The sequence below is a fragment of the Chelonia mydas genome, chromosome 4, assembly GCF_015237465.2.
Source record: "Chelonia mydas isolate rCheMyd1 chromosome 4, rCheMyd1.pri.v2, whole genome shotgun sequence".
In the NCBI taxonomy this organism is placed as follows: Eukaryota; Metazoa; Chordata; order Testudines; family Cheloniidae; genus Chelonia; species Chelonia mydas.
Window position 1 is genome coordinate 26003464 of NC_057852.1, and position 24996 is coordinate 26028459.

The 24996-nt window shown below is 40.6% G+C and overlaps 1 protein-coding gene across 7 annotated transcripts in view; it reads left to right on the plus strand.

Annotated features, from left to right (window-relative positions):
* BMPR1B (bone morphogenetic protein receptor type 1B) overlaps positions 1-24996 on the plus strand; it is a 349709-nt gene that overhangs the window by 163722 nt on the left and 160991 nt on the right. The window contains exons 4-6 of one of the 7 annotated variants that reach the window (XM_043545434.1): positions 12648-12753; positions 16839-16922; positions 17322-17429. The exons of 1 other annotated variant lie outside the window; for it this stretch is intronic. The gene's annotated coding sequence lies outside the window, so the exon portion shown is untranslated. Of the gene's footprint in view, positions 1-12647; positions 12754-16568; positions 16782-16838; positions 16923-17321; positions 17430-24996 lie in introns of those variants that run through there. 5 more of the 7 variants (XM_043545433.1, XM_043545431.1, XM_043545432.1 and 2 more) reach the window with 5 other exon arrangements.

Below are 24996 nucleotides of genomic sequence, written 5' to 3' on the forward strand. Positions count from 1 at the left end.
GGACAGGTCACATGGCCTGATGTTTTCCTTGCATTCCTCATTTTAATGTAGACCCTCCTGAGCTGCTTGCTCTTTATCAGATATGGATCGGTGTCCCAGTCATGACCGCTTGCAGACATCTGCGTTGCAGTGACCACAAGCAGGTCTTTATTATGGTGGCTGACCACAAGAGCTCTCTGCACTGTTCCTACTTAGATGGTAGTGGGGATCCAGGCTCTCAGTGCAGCTCCAAGCAGCAGCAAGAAGCACGATGTCGGGTTTGTGGAGGAGAATGATGGTAGACTCATAGGAATGCTGGTGCACTTGAGGAGCACGTGGCAAAATCTTGCCTTGTACCAGCTTTTATATGGGAGAGGGGGTCATACTGGGAACTTGACACAAAAGCAAGGGAGAGCACACAGGTAGACATTTCAGTAATGGTCGACCACAAAGCAGTATGGGATAGCAGTTGGAAGCATGCAAACAGTCATGTGCAGCTGTTGAGTGGACACAAACAGACCAAACTAATTTAATTGACAGCAAACTTAGTCCACTTCACAAGAGGACTCCAGATTTTGCGGTAAGTGCGGAGTTAATGCGCTGTGCTACAGTGCATTGTGTGTACTCTAGTGTTTTAGAAGCAGATTATCTTGACTTGAACAAGCTTAAAACCCTATGTGGAAAAGACCTATGTGTCTGGTGATACATGTATACTGTATGTTAGCAAATACTAGAGTTGTATGGATCACTAGTATTATTTCTGTTTGTTTATTTATTTATCTATTTATTTCTGATCATGCTCTAGATCAAGGGCATAAGAACCAGCACGGGCTAGCACCTCTCCACTTCCTTCTTACAGCTGTATGGCCTGAGTGGGAATCCATATGTCCAGAGATTTCTCCAGCTTTTATCCTTCTACTCAGTAAATACGTTTGAAAATAGTTTATATTAGCATTGTTAGAGTTTTTGGTATAGTAAGTATAGTTAGTTTTCCCCATACCAGGGACTCCCTCCCCATAGTCTGGGACTGCCTGGAGTCCCAGGGTTCAAGAACACTGTCTCCTACCCTCGTTCTTAATTAAAGCTGTCTCTACTGTTTGTGAAAGATGCATATTGCTGCAAAGTGCAGCATCTGTTGCTCTTTTCTGCCTTGAACTTGTAAAGCTCATGAGCTTAGATTAATAAAATACCTTATGGAGAAGGCTGTAGCCTTGCTCTGATCTGGGCCAGGGAGACCACCACTGTACATTGGCCCCATCAGATGAGCAGCGGAATAAAAGGAAAGGTGGTAGTGGAGGTGCTGCAATACTGCACCTCATCAAGTTCAGTGGCTGGGAGTACAAAATTCAATCATCCTGACAGTCTGCACGCTAGATTTGTTCCCTGGGAGGAGGACACTGTTGATATTTATCCCACTGGAGTATAATTCCTTACGCCACATTACCCATAACACTGTACCAAGATATGTATAATTACAATCCAAGCCTCATTTTTATGTGGACATTTAGATCACTTATGATTATGCACGTCCTGCGTGCACTTAATTTCTATTGGTTTAATAATAATCCAGTTTCACTTAGTGGACTGTTTATTAATGTAGCTAGGATGAATGGAAAGCTGAAAATACATTCCATAGATTATTTCCTCTGGTGTATTTATTTTTAAAATATTTTTGTTTCTTCAGTAGTTATGTTACAGTATCGCTCCAGTTGAAAAGAACAAATGGCCTATTTATTAAGTGTTCAGTCAACACTATTTCAGCTATTAATGAATAAGCACTTACAATAATCTGTCAACAGTCAAGGTTTTTTGGAGTCATGTATGATCTTCCTGTCTAGTCCCAGGAGCCCAAAGTATTTATTACTTGGAAACAAAGAACCTTAGAGTCAAAGGTAAGCCACTGTTTGCTGAAAGAGCAATCACATGCCCATAAACTGTAGCATGGTAGAAAACATTTAATAACAGACCTCTAGCAGGGCCCACTGTATATTCAGTGTTCTCTCTCCAGCCATTCCCATGTAAGCTATTTTATTTAAAAGTCACATTTCTCTGTGGTCATGTTCACTGGGTGTTCGTGTTCGTACAACATACCTATTTTACACATGTTCATTAGTCTGCGAGGCATGCGGCACCATGTCATGATCATTTTGGCCAAACATCTAGAGTTTCTAAGTAGGAGTAGTCCCACTGCTTTATGGGATTGGGCCCTTAGCCTTTGAGCCAGATACAAACTATACACAAATGCTTAAAGTTTTCATTTAACATTCAAGAGGTCAGCTTTGTCTCACTGTTAGCTTCTTCCACAACCTTCTCAGCTCATTCTTCAGTGCTGTACCTTGTGCATGGAACACTTCCTGAACCACAGTGTAAGGGCACTATGTTCACATCCCTCCTCCTGCCAAAACTCTGTTGTAAAGCCTACAAAAAGCCAGCCAACTAATGAAGGTTTGGGCATATGTCCATCAACAATTGCTACTTTTATGGTGCTCTCAAGTGGTGCAAAAGCTTACCCTTGTAACCATGTGCTCTTATTTTTGTTAGTCTAATTTTCTTCCACTGTTCATTCTTTATTGCAGTCACTTGTCATATCTTGTCTCATTAGATTATGAACTCTTTAGGGGCAGGGACTGTCTTCCTTTGTTATCTAGCACAATGGGACCCCAATCCTGTTTGGGACCTGCAGGTGCCACTGCAGTACAAACAGTAACTAATAAGTTGTACAAGACAATTCATCTGTATTGGTGATTGATAATACGATATGCATAAGCATAGATTTTAAATCACACTGCATATTTTAAATCTTAATTCATCATAGTTTGCTATGGCGAAGGGGATATTTATCTGCTTCATAATCAGGGAATTATTCAGAGAGAGAACAGCTTAACAATTTTATGAATGAAATGTGGCTTTCTATTTGCATTAACTCTGTGAGCAAAAGGTTGCAAAGTTTACAAGGATCCATTGACCCTGAATATTACATTTCCATCTGAAGATGTTGTATCTACTATTGTTGAAATGCAGTGAGATTACTTGTACGAGTTAAGGTTGAAAGATTTAGCCTTGATGTAAGCATGAATGAAACATGGTAAACCTTCCTGCAGCAGGTAACACCTAGTTAAGAGTGTCAAAAATAGACATCCTGAAAGGTGAAGGTGACAAATATACTTGCTCTTTCCTTTTTCATTTGAACAGATGTCCATTCTTTGAGATGTATAAAATCTAATGCACTGACAATGGCATCAGACCATCTTCCTTTCAGAACCTCTTTTTCAAGGTAAAGTTGTACACACAGTACAAACAAAGCACCTAATTAAATTTATAATCAGCATAGTTGTAAGAAGGTGCCTCAAGAGAGCAAGGATTTAATGGAGAAAATACTGACCCTTTCAAAATTCTCTAGAACCACAATTGCAAACTTCACCAAGTTTGACTCAAATGTTCATCTTCAGGAATAAATGAATTAATTGCTTCTATGCTGTTTACTTTCAAATTACATCATTGGACTCATAACGCTTGTCTGAAGGAAACTAAAATCCCCTGGCCCTGTGCGTAAGATAAGTGTCTTGCCCTGGTGTTGTTGGCCACAAATCTTCTCCCTGTTCTGCTGCACCAGTTGGTTGCAACTTTTCACCCAGTGAAATGGTACTGTGCTTTTCACCCATTTTAATGGTACTGTGCTTGTAAGCTATTGAGGTGTTCAGTAAAGATGCTATAAAATATGAAAATATCTGATATGTGTTTGGGAGGAGGAAGTGGAAGGTTCCGAAAACTGACTGTTGTTTGATAAGCTCAGATTGTCAGCAGCTATTGGTGTTTCCCTCTGGAGATGTGTTTGTCTTTTCAAAGGACAACATTATTTACTACGTGCTGTCAGTTAAAAAATGGTCATACTCCTATATACAACATCTAATTTATCTAGGAATCAATGTCTTGTAAATGGCAGTGGTGTTGCGTTCAAATGGACCAGTCAGCTGAATGAAATAATAACATTCCTTTAACAATTGTTAATGCTGTCAGAAAACATATATTGAACAAAAGTGGATCATACTGTTCTGTAAATATCACTTAAAACCCATCTCTTAGCTTTTGATTGACCAGAGTAAATTTCTTTACTATGCATTGGAGACAGTAGATACTCTGTATTGGCTGGAATAATTTAGTCTGAATTTTAACCCTGGCAAATGCTTACATTTATAAACTCCTCTGTTGACTTATCTGCCCTGTAAATATAACTGATCAAGGGTACGTGGTTACAACAGAGTTAAATTTTGTAGTGTGGGTTGAATCTAGCCATTTCTTCTTACGTTGACTGAAATCTTGGACATAGGTTTCATCCTGCCCACACAAAAAATGTTGAGCTGTATTGTAACCAGGTGTCTTGAAGTATAGGTGAGTCCATAGGTCAGAAGTCTATTTGTGTGCCTAGATGATTTTATCATCCTTAATATGGAAGGGGGACAGCTGTTTTCCATTGGTGGGTTGGGAGGATGTGTACAGATGTACCAGAAATGACCTTTCCTTGGATTTTGGGAGGCGCCATAATCAAGGAAACTAATACTTCTGACAAATAGAAAATCGAAGCCTTTTAGATGTGATGCTGGGAAAGACTCCTGTGTTATCTCCTGGACGGAAAAAAAGATGAAAGCTTATGTTAGAAATATTCTTGGAGAGAAATGGACTCTGTTCTTGGAAATCAACAAGTGCAAACATATGTACTTCGGTCACGTCAGGCTTAGAGCTAGCCTTAAGAAAATGACCATGGAAGGAATGGTGGTGGGTCACCGTAGTAGGGTGCAACCAGCAAGGAGATGGATACATAGTATGCAGCAGTTCACTGGGAAGTCAACTGCTGAGTCTGTGAAGTTAGTGATGGGTGGAGGTTTCTGAAAATTCTGCTATGCCGTCACCGGTATTGAGACATAAATATATTGACTTTACTGTACTATAATCAAGCTTCCCCCTCCGCCTGCTGCTTTTCTAGTGTGTAGCTACAGTACACATAGTATGCTCAGAGGGTGTATGGTATATGCAGGGATATGTAATGTACATGTGGTATGTAGATTATGAGCTGTGCCAATTACATATTTTGTGCATATACATTTCTGCAAGGAGTCTGTCACAGCCCGTTTCTCTCCCCACCTTTCCCCAATTTGTATGGTAATGGCTTTTAAACTTGTACAAGAAGTTAGGAGACAGTGACACTTGTGTCTGATAAATTCAACTCTAAAAACCTAAAATCATCTAGAGGAGCTGTTGGCTTTCATTTCAGTGCTTGGTGCCATGGCATTCTGAAACTCATTTTTATTAGAAGAGCTCATTAGTAAATAGTAGCATGTTAACTCTGCAGCAGCTTTCAGTAAATAAATGACTGCCACTAAGTCATTCCTATACAACCTGGCACTGGGGGGGTTTGATTTGTTAACTAGGGGAGAACTACCCTTATCTGTTCTCCGTTGTGTGAGCTCACTGCCTTCCACATTATGGTTTGAAACTTAACGTTGCTCGTGAAAATGTAAGTAGCTTCTGATATTGCCAGACAGTATCAGAGACCAAAAGATGGAGTCGGGGGGACACCAAAGGAAAAGTAGAGAAGATAGTTGGTTACAGTGGGTACGATATTGAAGTCTAGTCTTAATAGCTGAAATTATTTAAAGACTACATTTTATAGGCAGTGATTCAGCAAGTGAGAAGATGTTCATTTTCATGATTGCTTCAAACCTAACAATGTACTGCTATTTTGCTACAGCTGTGTCTTACTTTCTGGTGCTGTTTTTAGCTTCTATGATAGGAAGTACAGCGCTGTGGTTGGGATATTACTTTTGAATTATTTGAAACATATCTTTTATTAAGCAGCTAAATTAATTTTGGATTAAAAGAAAGTTCAGTACTATATGTTTTGACTAACTTGATTTTTATGTCTGTCTGTCAAAGAGTGTTAAGCAGAGTAAGTAAATGAGAAAACATTATTACATTAAACTATCAATAAGCCATTGACCTCCTAGTAACCAGTTTTAAGAGATAAGGAAATGGTTTTTGAAAAGTGTAAAGAGCTGGCCCTGTTGTTATAGCTGTGTTAAGAACTATTCTTTATGCTTGACCTCAGGCCATAAAAGTTCAGGTATGCTCTGGTTTCTTTTCTCACAGTTCACAAAAACTTCTTACACCGGAGGCCAAATAAATGCATTCCATTTACTGTGTATGTTTCTCCTTTTGACTTTCATATTTCCTGGAAATAGTTGCCTATTGAGATGTTCCTTTTGCACCCTACTCCATTAAAATCAAGCATATTTAGTGTTATAAAATGGTTTCATAGTGAGTGATTATTATGGGGCTTAATGAGGTTGGTAACTGAAATGAGTCATATATGGCTTAGTCCTGCTCCCATTCCAAACAATGGCAAAACCCCTATTGATTTCATTGATGCAGGAGCAAGCTGATAATGCTCCTGGTGTTTAAAAGAAAATCCTAATCAAGCAGTGGCGTGATTTTTGGATGAAAAATAGCTTCGAACAAAAAGAGACACAGAACAAGTAGTTGTGGGCAATATCTTTTTTTTTAATTAACTAGAAAATAATGGAGCGAGCAAGCTTTTGGGACTCTATCATAGTGACACAAATGAGATTTTAGTGTCTGCATCTTTAATGGCAAATAAAAATGTAATGTTGAATGCTAGAACTTACTTAGTGAAGTAAAGAAGTGGTGCAGGATTGAGGAGGTAAGGGATAAATCAAGATATTCTTTTCTTTATTGGGTTCATTATGACTCTCTGGATTGGAGATCATCAGAAAATATGCATAACTTACGTTTGGATTTTTGTTTGTTTTTGGAAACACATCGCTAGCACCTTATTTTAGTAAATAAGAAAACAATTCAACAAAACCAAGGAGGAAGTAATGCTAATGACTTTTCCATTAGATTTGTCCAGATCTGCTTTTTATTAAAAAATTTTTTTTTTTGTATATACGTTACATGGGTTTCTTCCCCCCTGCCCCCCCCCACAATCTAGCGCTGTCTGCATGCCTGCTCAGAACTGTTCCTGTGTTTACATGAAGTATGTAGTTACTTCAGCGGATAAGGTTTATGCAATAGCAGTGATGCAATTTATACTGCAAGTGGTAACTCATATCAGAGTGGTTGTAGCCAGAGAAGACAGTCATAGGAAGAGCCAGTGAATAGAACCTGAAGTCAGTAAAGTTCAAACTGGAAAGAAGACACAATTTTTTAACAGCGGAAGGGCATTAACCATTGGAACGGTTATCAGCTGATACTGTACATTTGCCATTGCCTGGAGGGCAAGATCATCACATTTGCTCTAGCCCCTTTGTGCTTTATGAAAGGTCTGGAGTCATGTAAATGGGCTCTAAAAACCTGTCTCCAGCCCAGGGGAAATTCTCCAGACAGGTGCTGTGGAAGATGGCCATGAGGCTGCCTTTAAGGGCCTCTTTGCAAGTCCTGGAGAAGAATAGGCATGATGGGGTTAGGTTCACAGTACATAGTAGTATAGAGATTTCAGGCACCACTGTTGACCCATAAGGCAGCCCTGTGAGCCTGTCATAACTTAGGCCCTTAGGTCTGTCTAAATTATACTGGGGGCTGTGGAGGAGCCCAGGATTGGGAAGGTACAAAGGTATCTTAGTCACCTTGTCCTACCTCTCTGCTGGGCTGTGAGTTCTGTGCACTCAGAATCTTTAAAGCAAAATTGGAGGAGTTTCTAAAAGATACGATTGAGTTCAACCTCAGGTTATGGAGCTATCTATAGGAATCACTTGGTTAAATTCTGTGAGTTGGGCTAAGCAAGAGGTTACAGACCAAGATGCTCATGATTGTCCTATCTTGCCTTAAAATCTATGAATCTATGGAAAGTTCCAAACTCCATAAAAGTTACTCCAAAATCTTTCATTGCTTGTGGTATCTAATAACATTTCTAAAATATCCACTTCAATGCAGATGAGCATTCTAGTGCCATGCCTTCCTCGCTGTTAACCATTTAAAAAGCAGAATTCATTAATTATATGCTAAGATTCATTATATTTGTGTCTAAGGGTCAGCTCCCGTTGATTTCAGTAGGAGTTGGAACAGGCTGTTAAAGAAGGTTCTGACTATAACTTTCCTGTGCCCAGAGCTGCATTTCTAGAAGTCTGCTTTTCATAATCTCAGACAATTCTGAGTTTATAGTAATTCTTAGATTGGCACTACGGGGCAGAGTTAAGGCTAGCTGTATAACCTTAATTGTGCATTTGAATGCTTCTTGAATATTTTAGATCTTTTTTTTTTCCAGTTGAAGCTAAACATAAATTTGGAGTTTCTAGGCTTTCTAGAATTACAAGTTTATAAGGTTTTTTCCCCCCTGAAGTGTTAGATTCATTTAAACTTAGCTCTAGGTTAATTTTTTGTTTAAAATATATAAAACATTAAATACATAAGAAATATTAAGCCCACAAAGGCAGCTCCCATTGACTTTGATTGGATTTGAGGCTGTTGATAATTAACTGTCTTAACAAATGCCTTTTTATCAGTATTGCCTTACTAAAAATTGTAGCAAAAGTACTTTTTTGCCTTTTTGAGACCCTGGAAGAAAACTCTATTTTCTTGATCTTGTAATATGCTTGCTGTTACTCAACTATGATAATGAGAACGACAAACATGAAGTACTTTTGGAATTGTCCTTAGCAGCTCCTCTTTCTAAATCCTGTTTAGCAGTGTTGTCAGAAGTTACATTTCACGGCTTTTCTGGTTCACTGCTGTCATGCTCAGATTGAAGAAATGTGAATTCTTGGTCTGTTTGGTCATAAATAAACGGGAGAAAAGGGGTGAAGAGATGTAGTTTATTTCAGTGTGAGATCACCAAAATTACTTTATTTTTTTTTCTTTTCTTAAAGTGGAAAGCATCCATGAAGCAGAAATTAATTTGCCTAATTTATGGACAATTAATATATGAGAAAATCCTTGCTGTAATTTCCATAAATTTTACTGGTTGTTGAAGTGAAGAAATGACATCATCCGAGGCCAGAAGATTTCTTCTGACTTACCCAGTTTCAAACCTTTCCTTTAAACAACTCTAATATCATTTTCTTTCATTATTTCTAGGTTTAGATGTATGCTAGGAATTATTTGTAGACCCACAAAAATTTTGGGGCTCGATGCTGGAAGGATACCTGCACCGGTGTACATATGTAAGAGACAGGAGTGTGTGGGAACATGCAATAGGAAAAATGTGCTATGTGTATATTGGTAAAACAATGCATTAGAATGCATACTGCGACCCCCTTTCCCTTTAATCTATCAAGCCCTAAATGGCTTCGGTTCTGTTTGTTTGAAAAAAACCCCTACTTCTTTACTAATACCATCTCTGATGATCTGGTGTAAACTCTTGCAAGCTCTTCAGGAGGTTTGGAGATTGGTATTTTGGGGCAGTGTAGCGGTTGGTGCTTGTTTTGCATTGAGAAGCATTTTCTGAAATATTTCTATCCCTGTCTATGATTTCAGGACATGTTGGTTGATAATTATGTGTGTGTTTTTTTTACTTTTGTACTGTGCCAAGAGATTGATAGGTTGGCCCTCCATCTTCTTTAAGTGCCTTCATTTTTATAAGTAAAATTGAATAAAATATCGGTGTAGGAATGAATGAAGTTATATTTCACTGAACTTCTTTTGCTTTAGCCCTCTTTCTTCCATTTTTAATTCCTTTTCCCCCCTTTAATCCTCCACATATTTTTTTCTATCACTTTCTTTTCTTTTCTTTCACAATTCTCTCCACCCTTCTTTGCTGAGATGAAAATAACACAAAATCATCAATGTTGTGTGTGTGTGTGTGAGTTCAAGAAAAACAAAAATACTTTTAAAATTATTTAAAACTTTAAAATTCAAGTCCACTGTCCAGGGAAGACATAAGGTTCCCAACTGTCTAATTGCACAAACCCAAATACCCTGGCCCTGCCCCTTCTCCAAGGCCCCGCCCCCTGCTCACTCCAGCCCCTCCTCCCTCCGTCGTTTGCTCTATGCCACCCTCTGTCACTTTCACCGGGCCACTTTCACTGGGCTGGGGCAGGGGGTTGAGGTGCGGGAGGGGGTGTGGGGCAGAGGGGTTCGGAGTGTAGGAGGTGGCTCCGGACTGAGTCTGGGGCAGGGGGTTGGGGTGCGGGAGGGGGCACAGGCTCTGTGAGAGACTTTGGGTGTGGGGAGGGGGCTCTGGGCTGAGCCTGGGGCAAGGGTTGGGGTGCAGGAGGGGGTGTGGGCTCTGGGAGGGAGTGTGGGAGGGGGTGCGGACTCTGGGCTGGGGCAAGGGGTTGGGGTGCGGAGGGAGTGAGGGGGGCAGCACTTACCTCGGGCAGCTCCTGAAAGCAACCGGCACGTCCCTCTGGCAATGGCTCCTAGACGGGGGGCCAAGGAGGCTCCGCATGCTGCCCCTGCCCACAGACTCCACCCCTGCAGCTCCCATTGGCTGCAGTTACCGGTCAATTGGAGCTGTGGAGTCGGCACTTGGGGGCGGGGGGCAGCACGCAGAGACCCCTTGCCCTCCCGCCAGGGGCCGCAGGGATGTGCTGGCCGCTTCCGGAAGTGGCATGGAGCCACAGCAGGCAGGGAGGCTTCCTTAGCCCTGCTGCTGTGCCAGGCCTTTAACGCCCAATATCTCCTGGTTTGGCTGCTGTAGCCTCTGGGAGATAAAGTGTGATTCTGGGAGACTCCCGGTGAAACCGGGAGGATTGGCAATCCTAGGAAGACAGTTTTAACTGAAGCAGACGATTTGTGCTTTCTGTAGACCTTATTCAAAGCAAACTGCCACTGAGTCCAGTGCATATTTTCCTTAAGTAGGGCCTGCAGGATTAGACCCATGATTACCAGACAACCTGATTGTGACTTTCATGAGCTTCTTTCTCCTCTGTTTCTTCATAGGTGTTTAGCATCCCAGTGACTGTCGAGAGACACTAGCACCCACTGACACTAAACCTCATCTTCAGAATCAAACTTCTTTGGTCATGGGCCAACAAGTTGGAAAAATAAAAAATAGTAATTTGACAAGGATGGATCATTGTCAGAACTACTTTCTGGAGATAGTACATGACTCTTTATGCTGAATGATCGCTTGCCCTGTGCTGCTGAAACAATGAAAGTACTGACTGTTTGTAGTTGTTGTTTCGGATGCTTTTGACAACCAATCCTTGGGTTTTGTCCTTAAATTCCTCAAACCTCACACACATAACTGTGCTCATGTTCCCTGAATATCTTGCGTAGTTGTCACTTCTTTCTGATCCTGTAATATGTGCGCACGGGTAGGCCATGAGATGAAGACCAGAAGAACTCAAAGACTAACCACAGTTACACATCCTCTCCATTTGAACATGCATCCATTCTAGATGACAGATGTGCTTGTGTGGTTAAAACACATTCTCCTAAGTTTTCTGCTACATTGCAGAAAAACTGAGGGGTACTTATTTTCTTATTTTTCTTGGCCTATTGCAAGGTAGCACGATGGAATATCATAGTGGTTGGTCATTTTACTTCAATAGCCTGTTCAAGGAACTTCCCTGGAGTTTCCACTGAAGGTTCTACAACATGTATTAATCAGAGAAAACAGCAAAATGGGTTGTGGAAGATTAATATCTTGGATTTATAGCTATAAGGGAACATCAGCTCTCTCGTACAACATGGCCTACTTAATGAGCAAATTGTACACAAACATCTTTGGTTAGCCTCCTGGTTTAAAACCAGAAAATGTGGCTACTGACTGTTAAAGGTAAGCCCCAGTCCTATTAAGTTTCTGTGGGATACCCTAAATTTTTTGTAACATCAGGCATTTTGGCTTCTACAAATGTTAAAAACAAGGAACAGGAATGAATTCAAGGTGTAACTCAAACAAGATCAACTTGTACTTGTTAAATTATCAGATTACAATGAGATATTGAAAGGTAGCACAATAGTTCTCCACATGGCTGTAGTTGTCTATAAATTAGATATCTTCAAATGAGTTCCAAGTATTTTGCAGGATCGGGCCCATAATCTCTATTAGAATATTCTTTCTATTTGAGAGGAATCTTTTTTGGGGGTGGGACTCTTCATTAAACACAGCTAAAATTGTAGTCTCTTAACTTTCTTACTTCATTACAGAGAATGAGAAGACCCAGCTAACAGTTGGCACTTTGAAAGGCAGATGCACATATATAAAGGGGTATTTAACTTAGGGGTGATTTAATTTCCCTATGGAAGTAGAGTTTGTAAAGACAGTTTCCAAGAATATTCTGGGTGCTTTTGTTGTTGCCAAATTCTGAACTTTTTTTCAATATATTAGAATTTTTAGCATGGATTTACAGTATCCTAGCAAAGGTAATAAAAGAAAATGGAATAAGATGTTTAAAAAATATATAGAATGTTTGAAATTTTTCAACATGTTAACTAGTTTTCATTTGCCAAACCCAGGGTTGTTGGCTAAATCCTGTTCTTATTCTCTGTTACAGTCTTCTGGTTTTATAGTATTACTGGAAACAATTTTTCCTTATATTGCTTTTCTTAATTATGCAAATCATTCCTCCTCTTTTCCCCTCCCAAATAAGCTGAAGTCAATATACCAGCAGTTTTTCATTTAAAAACGTTACTTAACACTAACAACAAGGACCATTACATATATTAAAAAAAAAAAGATTTTTAAAAAGAATCTTGTTTCCATATTGTAGAAGCCCATAAAAGGCTGCCAGACCTAGAAGGAATGGATAACTGAGAATTTTGCGTGTACGCTTTTATCCACATGCTGTCCTGATTATGTGCCATCCTGATTTTAAGGTATAAGGTATTAATTTCTTTCATTTTCATTAATTTCTTTCTTGAAATGCTGAAAAGATTGATCACCTTTTAGGTGAATCTAGTCAGTCCAACTGTTAAGAGTGATAGAATTCAGGTTTTGGTGCTGGGTCACATGATTAAATTTTGAGGTCTTCAACTAAAGTAGCATTATCCCAGAGATTAATACATTTTTAAATCACAAAGACTTATTTAAGCTTCCGAAATGCAAGTAAAAGGTGATAATGCAACCTTCACTTTTCTTTTTCAATGTCACTGATGACTACACTTCACTACTTTTACAAACTATAGGCCCTGATTGGGCAATGACTTGTGCACATGCTCAGCTCTGTGCGATGTGGTTAGTTTCAATGACTTCATGAGTAAGTTGCGGTTGATATATGAAGGAATCCAAATCATAGCTCTGTCAGTTTATTGAGGCTTCCTCCAGTATGTTCTCTTGCCCTTGTTATTATCCTATAACAGGCCCGAACTTCTCTTGTCAGTAAAGATTTGGTTGGAGGTATTCAGTAGCTCAAAGAAGCATTCCTGTGGTACCCCAATGAATGCCCAGTTTATATGTTGTGTACACGCAGATATGAGATTTGAATACAGCAGCAACTGTGTCTAACAGAAAAGCCAGTAGAGGATTTGTTTCTCCTTTAGTTAAATAAGAAAAGGCAGCCATGATACCTTGCAAAAGCGGGAAAATAACAACAACTCATTCCGCTGTGGGGCATGATTCTCAAATTCTCTGCACCATAATTCTCTGACAAGGATCAGGATAACCAGCTGCTTGAGTGCTGGATGGGGGATTAAGTAAATAAAATCTTGTTTCTCAAGCTCAGTGATCAACTCCTCCACGGACTAGTTGGGAATGGACCCCAGCTTGGGCAAGCCTTTATTCTTGGCAGTTGAATGAACCATGCTTGGAAGCGAAGACTAATCAGTCAGTGCCTTCTCAAGCACAAATGGGACCTTACAGAGGCTTTGTATGTTTGCATGGATTTCGATCCCACCACATTTTAGTAAAAGAATTAGGAATTTGCCCCAGTACCCTTGGCTAAAATGACACCTAAGCCCACACCACACACTCTATGTCCTTGTGCAGATTTCTATACCCTTGTTGTCTCCTTGGCAGCTGGCCTTCAGCAGTGGGTGAACATCAGTGGTGCTACTGCTATGTGGTTCATGAACTGCTTTAGGACCTTTCAGAATGTTTTATTAAAAATTAAGCTTTTTCTAACACAGTTTCTTTCTATCACTTTTTTGGTTTCCTGCTCTTAATTTTGTTCATATGTCTCAGTTTTATCTATTAAATGGCATGTTAATGGTTAATAGCACTGTGCTTTGGTTTCCAGTGGTAGAGAAACATGGATGTCTTTGGTGCTTTATGTTGTGTGAATGCTGGCTTCTCTTGTGTCGGTCACTAACAAAATATATCATTCTAAAACGATAGATGGTCAAGAAGATCTAAAGCTATAGATGTTCGAGAATATGTTTTCCGTCTTACACTCTGTGGCAAGCTGTGCTTAGTAGTTAAGTAGCTTGCTTGATTTTATTAAGCCATTGTTTGTTTTTCTGGTTATCCAGGGAGTTGTTTGTGGCTGCTGAAAGGTTGACTGTATGACATAATGATACTGTCACATCCAGTTAAATGCATTTATGCTCTGGGCAGTACTTTTAGCAATGAGAAACTTACAACAAGCAAATTAGTTTCAAAAGCTTCCTTCTGGCAGCTCACCAAGGGTTAGTGATTACTCATGGAAGCACAATTCACATTTTTTTTAAAAGGAAAATGGTGCTGTGGTATCAGTGAAGAGCTTCCTAAAATGAGGTTTTCTAACAAACAGAAGCAATATCTGTACCATATCAGCAAGTGACTAATGAGAAGCCTAATTTTTCATGCCTATGTAGTAATAAAAGAATGAAGGCACACACAAAAATCAACCTTATGAGCTGCATCTTAAAAAAATAAAAGTGAATGTGGTGTGAGGGTGTGGGTTGATGAAAACTCCACGCTCATAAGTTATGTCAAACATCATGATTGCAAGGTGAACCAAAATCCTGCAACTATTATTATTTTTAGTCTATTACTACCTAGAGAGTCAAATCAGATTGGGCCTGTTGTGTTAGGTTTTACTTCCTAAAACTCCCATTGACTTTAGCTGAAACTTTTGTGTTAATAAAAAATGTTGAGGGGGTGTCTCAGTAAAGGCATGCGTGTGTCATGGAAAAGTGGTGACCATTCATAGTGGTGAGTATATTTATAATTCAAATCAATCACCACCACACGTGCTACTTACACTTACTGTGGTATTTCCCATTTGAAAACCCAAGTTATGGCTTCATACCACTGGAGGTGGACTGGGGTGCCTGGTCAGATATGTAGCAGCCAACCAGTAGTGATTGGAAACGTATCTGCATATGGTAAAGACAGGCATAATGCCTCTGGAGGTACTGGAGTAGGCTGCTGTGCCCTTAAGGCATAGCACCTCCCCGTCCTCGCAGGTGTGCAGCAGTAGTTTCCTAGTCCTCTGCCTTCTAGGTCCTTGCACCTTTGGGGTGTGCAGTATAGGTCACCTCCAGTGCTCAGGAAATGGTGCTTGCCGAACCTTAAGGGGCACCATGGATCTTCCACACTCCCTGTACAGCAGTGCAATAGGAATCATGGTCTTGTATAAAGTCATAAAGAATATGGCAGTAAAGTAAAACAATGTGGCACGATTGATGTTGACGAGACTTTTTTTTTTTTAAACAATACCCACAAGTATATAATAGAGCTGGTTGGAAGCATGTAGTCAAAACATTTTTTCACTGGAATTTGCCAGACCATCAAAACCAAAAAGTTCTGCAGGACCTTGTTGATTTCAATGAAATTTCAATAAAAAACAGGTTTCAAAACCTGCCTAGTTTCTTGCCAGATCATCCGCCCAGTTCCTTGGCAGCCCACCCAACGAGTGACAGGGGACCAGGAGCTTGGAAGCCCTGGGAGTCCTGGTTCCCAGGATCCCAGCTTCTTGGCTGCCCAGGTGTCCAGTCTCCCTGACTCTGGGACAGCCTGCCAGATGGGTTGCTTCAAAGTCGGGGCTTCCAGGGTCCCTCACTCTAGGGTAGTCTGCCTGGAAGGCTGGGGCTTCCAGTAGGGCTGGGTGGAGAGAGGTGAATGTATTTCACAGAGAATTTAGAAGTGCTTGTTTTTGTTCCTAACCAGAATGAAACCAGATTTTGAAATCCTCCTTGGAATGAAAGTGCCATTCTTCAGCCAGCTCTTGGGTTGATATCTTTGTTAGTATCGTTTGTTAATTTGTTCATGCTGTATATTAACATCACTCTGAGTCTTGGGTACCAAGCATCTGACCTGGGTTGGCAAATATTTTCAGAGGTCCCTTTAAGATGTATATTTCCATCACATTGAAAATATACTCAGTGTTCTTTTGGTGCTTTACTGCCAATTATGAAATGTCTGCACACCTTTAAGTCTATGAAAAACACATTATTGTTTTTATTCAAGAAGTTAGTTTTAAAGAAAATGCTTTTCCAGAAATTTTTGACATCCACATTATGCAGTAATTTTATGATCCTCACTGAATAATATTTTGGATATAAAGCACTGTAAAGGGGGTTTGAGATTATGCTGTTTGTTTGGCCAAACTAAAGGTAGTTCCTCCCTCTTTCCCCTCCCTTTTTTTCCACCTGCTTGCAGAAAGCTATATTTCTTCAGACAAGGCTCATAAGTACCCTTTTGTGCCTGATTTGGGCCTCCAGGAAAGGCTCACAGCATCTGTAAAGCTGGCAGCAAAATGGTATTTCCAGGCAGACAGAATGTTGCAGGGTAGAGAGCCAATCCATGGCTTTGTCTGAGCAGCTGAGAACTTCATCTGAGTAATACCACGGTGTACAGTAACACAGACCTGTGCCATGAGCAAGTACAGCATTGAGCAAGTGTTGGGGCCAATATTTATAGACCACTACGTAGCAGCCCTGGAGAGAGGGGGAGAGGGAGAGCGAAATCGCTGCCTGAACTGAAGGTAATTTTATTTCAGATTTTTGCCTTTAAACAAAGTTTGGTTTTTTTTCACTGTCAGGTTTAATCTCCTCTTGGCAAGTCCTAATAGTCTTGCTCCAAGCTCTGACTGGGAGGAAACAGAATTAAAACAAGAAGCTTGAAGGTAAGTAATTAGCTAGTTCGGTGTCACATTTACTTTGTGTCCTTGCCTGTGTGCTGCCCTTTGAGGGCACTGCATCAATAAGCAGGACCTGGGATACGTGTTCTGGCTAATAAGTAGCACTGCCTGATATTTCAGGATGTTTTTGGGAGTGTGGTTATTCTGTGTATAGTTACGAGGGGAATGTCATGTTGATTCTTATTTAGTAATGTGCTTGAAAAGGGCAATTGGTGTTGGTCACCTCACAGCAGAAAGTCATAACTTGGGAATGAGAACACTACTTATTAGTGATTTATTCATTGCTGTTTTTAAAGTATCCGGTGCTTGTGGTATCTGGACACTTGCATTTGCACCGTAAGCTGTTCTTATGTCATCCTGTGTGTGCTGTGTTCTTTTTAATAGCAGAAAGCTAGATAAAAACCCTGGGTAAGCTCTGCTGAGTGAACTGCTATCTAAGTTGACAGTCAGAGTCACTGCTGTAACGGCTGTGCAGGAGGAACAGGACAGCAGGTAACAGCAATGCTCAAACATTTCATGTAAAACCATATATTTGATTAGAAGAGGAGAGAGAAACTCTCCCTGGTGCTTGGATGATGCTTACAAGGTGACATAGAAAACATGCCCTTTGTAGGATGTTCTCTGATAATAGAAAGGAAATGAGTATCCATAACAAACTGTTATAACCAAGGTCGAAGGAAGATTCTCCCCCTCCTCACCCCACACAGGTAGTTACATAGAACGTTTGAAAAATGAGTCTCTTTCCATTACATGCCATAACTTTTCAGCAACCTCCACCAAACATATGGGCTGCTGAGTTCATTAGTCATCTTTGTTTGCATATTCCAGGGTGTAATTTTAAAAGCTGGGTTACCTAAAAAGGGGATAATTCTTCTAAACCTCTTTCCTGGCACCAACATGTAAAATCTGTGCATTTAGACATTTATGTTTACCATTCATAGTTCAGTGAAGATTAATTTGTTACATAAAGAACATGGCATTTTCCTGAATGAAATTTATCAGTTGACAACCCTGAAATTATTTCTTTAAGCTAAGAAAATAGGCTTTGGCACTGGTTTAAGATTTTGGAGGACGGTTGGGAGAGTAACTTGCAACTTCAGAGGGTTTTTAGACAAATACACTGTGAATATGTGTTAAAGATAATTTTAAGGTTGAGATACAAACTTACAAATACAAGGAACTGCAGGGTTAAGGCTCACACTATAGCCTTAACATGACCTGTTAACACTCTGCAACACATAGGGTATGTAACACCATCTACCATCCACTGTGTAGAGACTCCAAAGGACAGCAAAGTGAGTTAAAGATGAAGTAGCAGCGATGGGTCTGTATTTGGTTTGTTTGGACCATTTGGATATTTAGCCTCTAATGTTGCTTTATTTTTTTATTGTGATGTAAAAATAAGTTTGTTTGAGGAGATGTGATGGGATCCCGGGGTACATCCTGGAACTGGGGTACCATTATGTCCCCTTAACTTTCCAGACTGGGCTTTCTCTCTCAATGCTTTGCTCGTGACAAGCAGCAAAGCCCTCCAGATGCTGTTGTCACTCAGTACAACAGCATGTGGAACCACACACCCAGATAAATTGTATCAATGCTCCCTGAGCCACTCACAAATCACACAGAGAAAGACACCAGCAAATCTCCCAAGTCCTCAGTATTGCACCCCCGGAATAAACCATCTTGCCCTTGTCAGAAGCCTGACCAGTGTTCGTTTATTACCCAGTCCACCCCTCCTTCCATGTGGAGAGGATACACACTAGCCTTTGTAAACTGAGCTGAAATATTTCCCAAGCACTTCAACCACACTGTTTTCGGTTAACTATAAACCAGCTTTATTAACTATTGAAAGATAGATTTTAAGTGACTATAAGTGGCAGGCACAAAAGGTCAGAGATAGTTACCAAAGAAAATAAAAGGTAAGCGCACAGTCTAAATCTTAAACCTTGTTAGATTAGGCACTATTTGGATCAAGCAGTTTTTCTTATCCCACTAGATGTTGCAGGTAGGTTACAATTCTTAATACACAGGTTTTCCCTTTAAGCCTAGGACCAGTCTTCTCAGTTCAAGTCCTTTTTCTCCCAGCATTCTTGTCACTTCCAGCGTAGGTGGAGGAGGAGACAAATAGTTGCATGATGCCACTGCCCCTTGTTTTATACCCTCAGTCCATGTGCCTGGAAAATGGGAAATATTAGCCCAGACGAGTCCTGGTGGGCTTTGCTGAGACATAGAGTTGAGCAGTGCCCCATTGTGTGATGCTTGCGCAACTCTCTTACAGAATTACAGATCCTTTGTTTACAACTCCCCAGCTGATTAACAATCATGATGATCTTTCAACGCCCGCCCCTTTGTTGTCACTGGAAAACTAACAGTGGACAACTCCCAAACTTACAACATATTTCAATAACAACTATACAGCAAAATCTCATAACTTCATACATGCTAACGCTATACAGAACAGTGGGTTTCAGCAGATCATCACCTTTCATACGATATCTTACATGGCATGCTTTATATGAAATATCACAACCATTTAGGAATGATGGATATGGGGGCTACAGGGTGCTACTTTGAGTTACAGCATGTCATGGGGCGGGGAAATTAGAAAGGAAAAATAATTTAAAATCTCACTGACGTTTTCAGGTAGCCATGAGCTAACTTCAATAATTTCAAGAATTCCAGATGAAGAATGGGGACTTGCAGAAAAAAGATGCATAGTTAATAATCATGCTTGTATGTACACAAGATGTGCCCCTGCCCAAACATTCTGTATGTGTTAGAACACTTGTTGACATCACAGATACTGGAAATATTGAGAGGCTGTATTGGAAAATCCAGCAAAGAAGAAGGGAATATACTTATGGTACAATGACAATTAACAATAACAGAGCTGATCCATCGGTGGGCAGAAATAAACACTTCTCATTATGGAAGTTATAGCAGAGGATGGGCATCACAAATAGATGTGTAAAAATCTGTCTGGGTAGGCGCTGGGCTTAATAAAACACAGTGGTGTTGTATCTGGTTTTGAGGTTTATAAAAATACAACCAGCACAAATTTCACCTCATAAAAATATATTTATATATTTAACCACTTAAAGGTGATGTGGATGTCTTCTCTGTTCCCAGCAACAAAACTGAGAGGCAGCTGACTGGGAGTGAGAAAGGATGTAGCGGTTGTGAGAGTCTGTACTCTGCTATAAGTGGGCACAACATGCCAGTGGACTGGGCTCAGCAGCCTCAGAATTTCACAAGTCGTGAATGAGTCGGTTCTGTAGACGTAGCAACATCAACCTCTGAAAATAGATTTGTTCTTGTGATGTTGCTCAAAGCCTGATCTTGCTTGCCTTGTGCACTTAAGTGGCTTGAGTTTTGGGCAAGCAAACACAGCAGAATTGTGTAAAAAATTGCTAATATCCCATTCCTAAAACACTCTCATTTGAATTTTATTATTAATTATTATTTGTATGATCATAATGCCTAGGAGCCCCAGCAGGGACCAGGGCTCCATAGTCATCGGTGCTGTACAAACATGGAGCAAAAAGGTGGCCCCTGCCCTCAAAGAGCTTACAATCCAAGTATAAGACAAGAGACAACAGATGGGGCAGTACCAGGAAACAGTGAGACAACTTTGGTCAGTATGTTGGGCAGTGGTATCAGCACACCAGAAGTTTAAGTGTTCTCAAGTTTGATTTATTTTACACCTTGTGTTCATGTTGATCTCGGTATAACCAAGTGTACAAATTATGTAGGAGATGTAAACATTTATAGTTAGCTTTTTTGTTGTAATTCCCCCTCCTAAGTTTCATAAGCCTATATATAGATGCTTTAACTTCACGGGGAGGAACCAAGTTAGCCTCTTGGTCAGTGGTTTCACTGGAATATTGCTATCATGAGGTGGAGGGAGAGACTCTCTTTCAGATAGCCAGGACCAATCAAGTAAAGCCCATTTTGTCTATATGCTGTCACCTAAATCTGACTTTCTTTCTGGGGTTAGGGGAGGGAGAGTCACAAACTTCATGCTGACTGACTGCAGGAATGATGATGTGATGAGATGGGGTTGGTTCTTGCCTGATGTCAATACACTTGGGAGGACTCTTGAGGGGGCTGCTTCCTGAAACAGATGTAAGGGAAGGGACCAATTGGGATTAAAATGTTCCTCACATGACTTCACCAAATCGATGGCAATGGGAGTAATGAGAAAGGAAAGGAGTCTGTTTTTTGTAATGGTGGGCCCTGCACTAGTCTCTAGGAATCAGGGGAGAAGTGGGAGAGTAAAACCCCTCCAAAACAAAATCCTCAACCTTTTTATTAGCTTTAAGAAAAAAAGACCATCAGGTTCTTGTCCTGTCTTCCATGCTGGTGCTGTGTATGAGATTACTCCAGTGCTAGAGCTGTCATCTCCTCAAAATCATAAGATTAGACTTAAAAATCTTGATATTTTAAAAAATAATAAACGTGTTCCTTCTATTTGGTTTTTGTTTTTTTGAGCCTTTCAAGTTTATATTTTTAGACTTTCCTCAGCAAACACAAGGATTAGAAACTTCCGTTTTTAATGAAAACATGACTCCAGGAGCTGAGAGTTTGTGAAAAAACACCAAATATTATGATACAGGCAATAAAATTGTGAGAGTTGGCAGCACTGGGAGTTGCTAGGCTTCTGTACAGCCCTATAATGCTTGGGCTTGGATCTGGATTATCTTTGTTTCCTCTTGAATGTCAGGCCAGCCTGGTCTCTGGCATGGTCATGTGAGAGCTCAAGCAACCCATGTACCTTTAAAGCACTTGTGTAGGCCAGGATTGTGTAAAATATAGGTGTTTTGTTCTATAAATTTGTTTCATTTACCTTCATGTTCCATTTGTGCAGTCCACTATCATTCCATATAGCTAGCTGATCAGGAAGGGGAATGGCAGCTCCATCGAAGCTTTGATATGTGCAGGCCGTGGATATCCAGCAGAAAAATACTTTCCTCTCAGTAATTCCCATTAGAACTTTACCTTTTGTTCCTGGCTGTGTATTTAGGTCTGTCTTCAGTTGTGACATGAAATGTTAAGTGACATGTTTCAACAGTTTTACTATTTTCTGCTGAGAAGTTTCTTGTGCTTGTTTTGCTAAGGCTGCTTTTGGTGTCAGAGGTTATCCTTTTGGTTATTTACCTCACTGCAAGTTACTGCTAAATGCAGAGCCTCACAATAATTAACTGTGTTTGCTGATAGTTTTGTGCTTTGTTTTAATTATCCTAAAATTGTACAAGCAAAACATGACTCTTTTTCCAAACATATCCTGGGATTTGGATTCAGTCCACAAGTTTGTAGTATTTGTATTCCATTAGCACCCTCAGTATGCTAGGCACTGTTGAAACACAAAAGAAGATGCAGTCCCTACATTGAAAAACTTAATTTTACAAAAGTAACATATGAAGGGAGGAAGAGGAGAATACAGTCAGAGAATGTGAGTACGTGTGCGAGTATATAGTTATAGATATATGCATTGTTTGTATTTTTATTGTTTTATATTGGAGCTGTTTGGAGCCTTTACAAGGTGTTCAGAGCAAATAATATATGTGAGCCCTTCTGGCTAGAATGTAGGATGTTTAGATTCTTTTTTTTTTTTTTTTTTTGAGTGCTCATGCCCATTTCTGGCATCTCCAGTTTTACAAGGACTTGCTATTTGTTGCGAGTTCTTGTGCATCTTTTGTAGATAGGAGAAGTGCTGCTATACTGCAAAGGTCAAAGTCAGTATAGGGAAGACTTCTCCATTATTGCTGTGAGTACGCAAGTTGGGAAAACCCTCAAGATGTAGGTGTGGAATAGAGCTGAGGCAGGTAATTAAAGGAAAGAATATTTTGGTTATTAATTTTATTTTTCTGACTTTGATGTCCTTTCCTGAAGCTGTGACTATCAGCTAACTCGGGATTTGTCTAAGTATAGTGTGTGCTTTATGTATAAATTCTGCTCCTCCTTCATAAAACTACCTCGCTAATTCCCCATTCCTGGAAGAACCAGGAACTTTGAAAGAAGCTCAGTTACTAGAGGCTGAGTGGAAACTCACACTCTGTGAGTTCAATAGCATCTGTAGAAAGGGACGGTCAGGTGTTCTCTGTTCAGATTTCTTTTCTTTTGTAATGGTTGGAGTGGTTTATTTCAATACTTGTAGTATTTATTCCATCCTCTATATCTTCAGTTCACTCTACATCGCTGGACCTGAAATTTAGCCTTAGGCAGGTCCCTCGGTGATCCGTAATGAACAGATAAACAGATGGCCATGTAATTTACCCTTTTCCCAAAATGCCACATAAATCTGAGTGCTGCCTAACTCCAGAGAAATGTCTATCCACCTGCCTCTTTCTGTCTCCTCTATTTGCCTACCTATGACTTTGGGAGCATTGTCACAATAGAGGACTGTGTGACCAGATGGGAGCAAATGGTGAAGCACAGAAAAGAGAGCTCATGGTACTGCATATCAGGGAAGAGGAGTTTACCTTGTGGACTGACTCGGTGTTCTGCTCCTATGTGGCATATGAGCCACATGTGGCAGCCTCCAAGATAGTGGTTCAGCCCTTCCTCCTCCTTTTGCTTGTGTTCCCTCTGTTTCACCCAGCTGGCCATATGGCTCAGAAGTGCTCTTCTCTTCCAAAGCTCCTCTTCCCTCCAGAAACATAGAGCCCTGTTTTGACTGGGTGTAGTTGTTCTGGGTTGTTAGCCATCCTTTGCAAGTATCCTCTGCTGTGGTACATTCATGCAATGTGGCGTTATGGATTACTGCAACCTGAATTAACCATGGATATTTTTTTAAATGGGAAAAATAAGGGTATTTGGCAGTCAGACTTGCATTTAGACGTCACTATAAAGTCTCTCTAATCAGAGAACTTTCCTTCTGATATAGATACAAATAGAAACTTCAGTTTCTAACAGCAACGTAACATGTAGATACCACAAAAGGCCTTAATGTCTGAGTAAAAGACGACTCAGCATGCATGCAGGTGCACATTTAATAGACTGTGTTTGCAGAAGGTAATATTTGTGGGCACCAAGTTTCCTTGATCATTGACCTTAATCTTTTTTCTTTCATGTAGGAAGTCCAGTCTTATGTGACTAAGCCTTGTTCACTTAACCAGTGGTTGAAGTAATGCTCCTTTAGATCAGATCAAGGATGCAAAGAATTACACATGCTCACTCACTAATGCTTCCTGGTTTAGAAATCATGTATGCAGTGTCAAATATCCCATTGCATTTTATTCAGGCTTTTCCAGAATATCAAGTAGTCCAATCAGTATGATTATCTTAGACTTCTATGCTGCTGTAGAACAGTGCAAAGTTTTGTTTTGTTGATGATTCTGGTTTATGTTTGGAGGGATTGTGTGGACCAGGCCTTTCATGGCCCCTTGCTGGAGGCCCCTGAGGTCCTACTATACTCCCTCCCAAGAAAGTAGTAGTGAAAGTGGGTCCTTCAGGCCTGCCTAGAGAGGCTGCATGGAAGCAGCCAATCAAGTCTAGCAGACTCTGAGAAAAGGAGCTGCAGGCTCTTATCAGGTCAGTTCCTGGCTGAGACCAGGAACTGACCTGATAAGAGGACAAGGAAGGGTGCTCCTCTCTGTCCAGCAAAGCTCAATGGGCTGCATTAGCTTAAGCTGGGAGAGAGAGGGCCTGAGAACTTGAACCTTAAGGTGAGCGGTGAAGATAAAGGGGTGGGTGGTAAGAAGCCCAAGGAAGTAGCAGCAGCAAATTAAAGTGAGCGGTACATGGGTGCTGTTTATAGGGTCACTGGATTGGAACCCTCCATACTGGGTGGGCCCAGGTTCCCTCACCAGCCACTTGCAAAGTGGCCTAAGCCCTGAGAAGAAGACACAAGACTTTTTGAGCCCGGCAAAGGGCTGAGTATAAAGGGCCCAGAGATGGGGCTGAAGGCCCTGGTGAGAGCGGGCAGGCAGTTTCTTGAAATCTTTGCTGCCCGAAAGGGATTAACTTTTGACTGGATGTCCTGGCCAGAGGGCCAAACCACTGAAGACCCACCAAGCAAAGTCAACAACCTACAGAGAGCACCAGGGGCAAGAAAAGG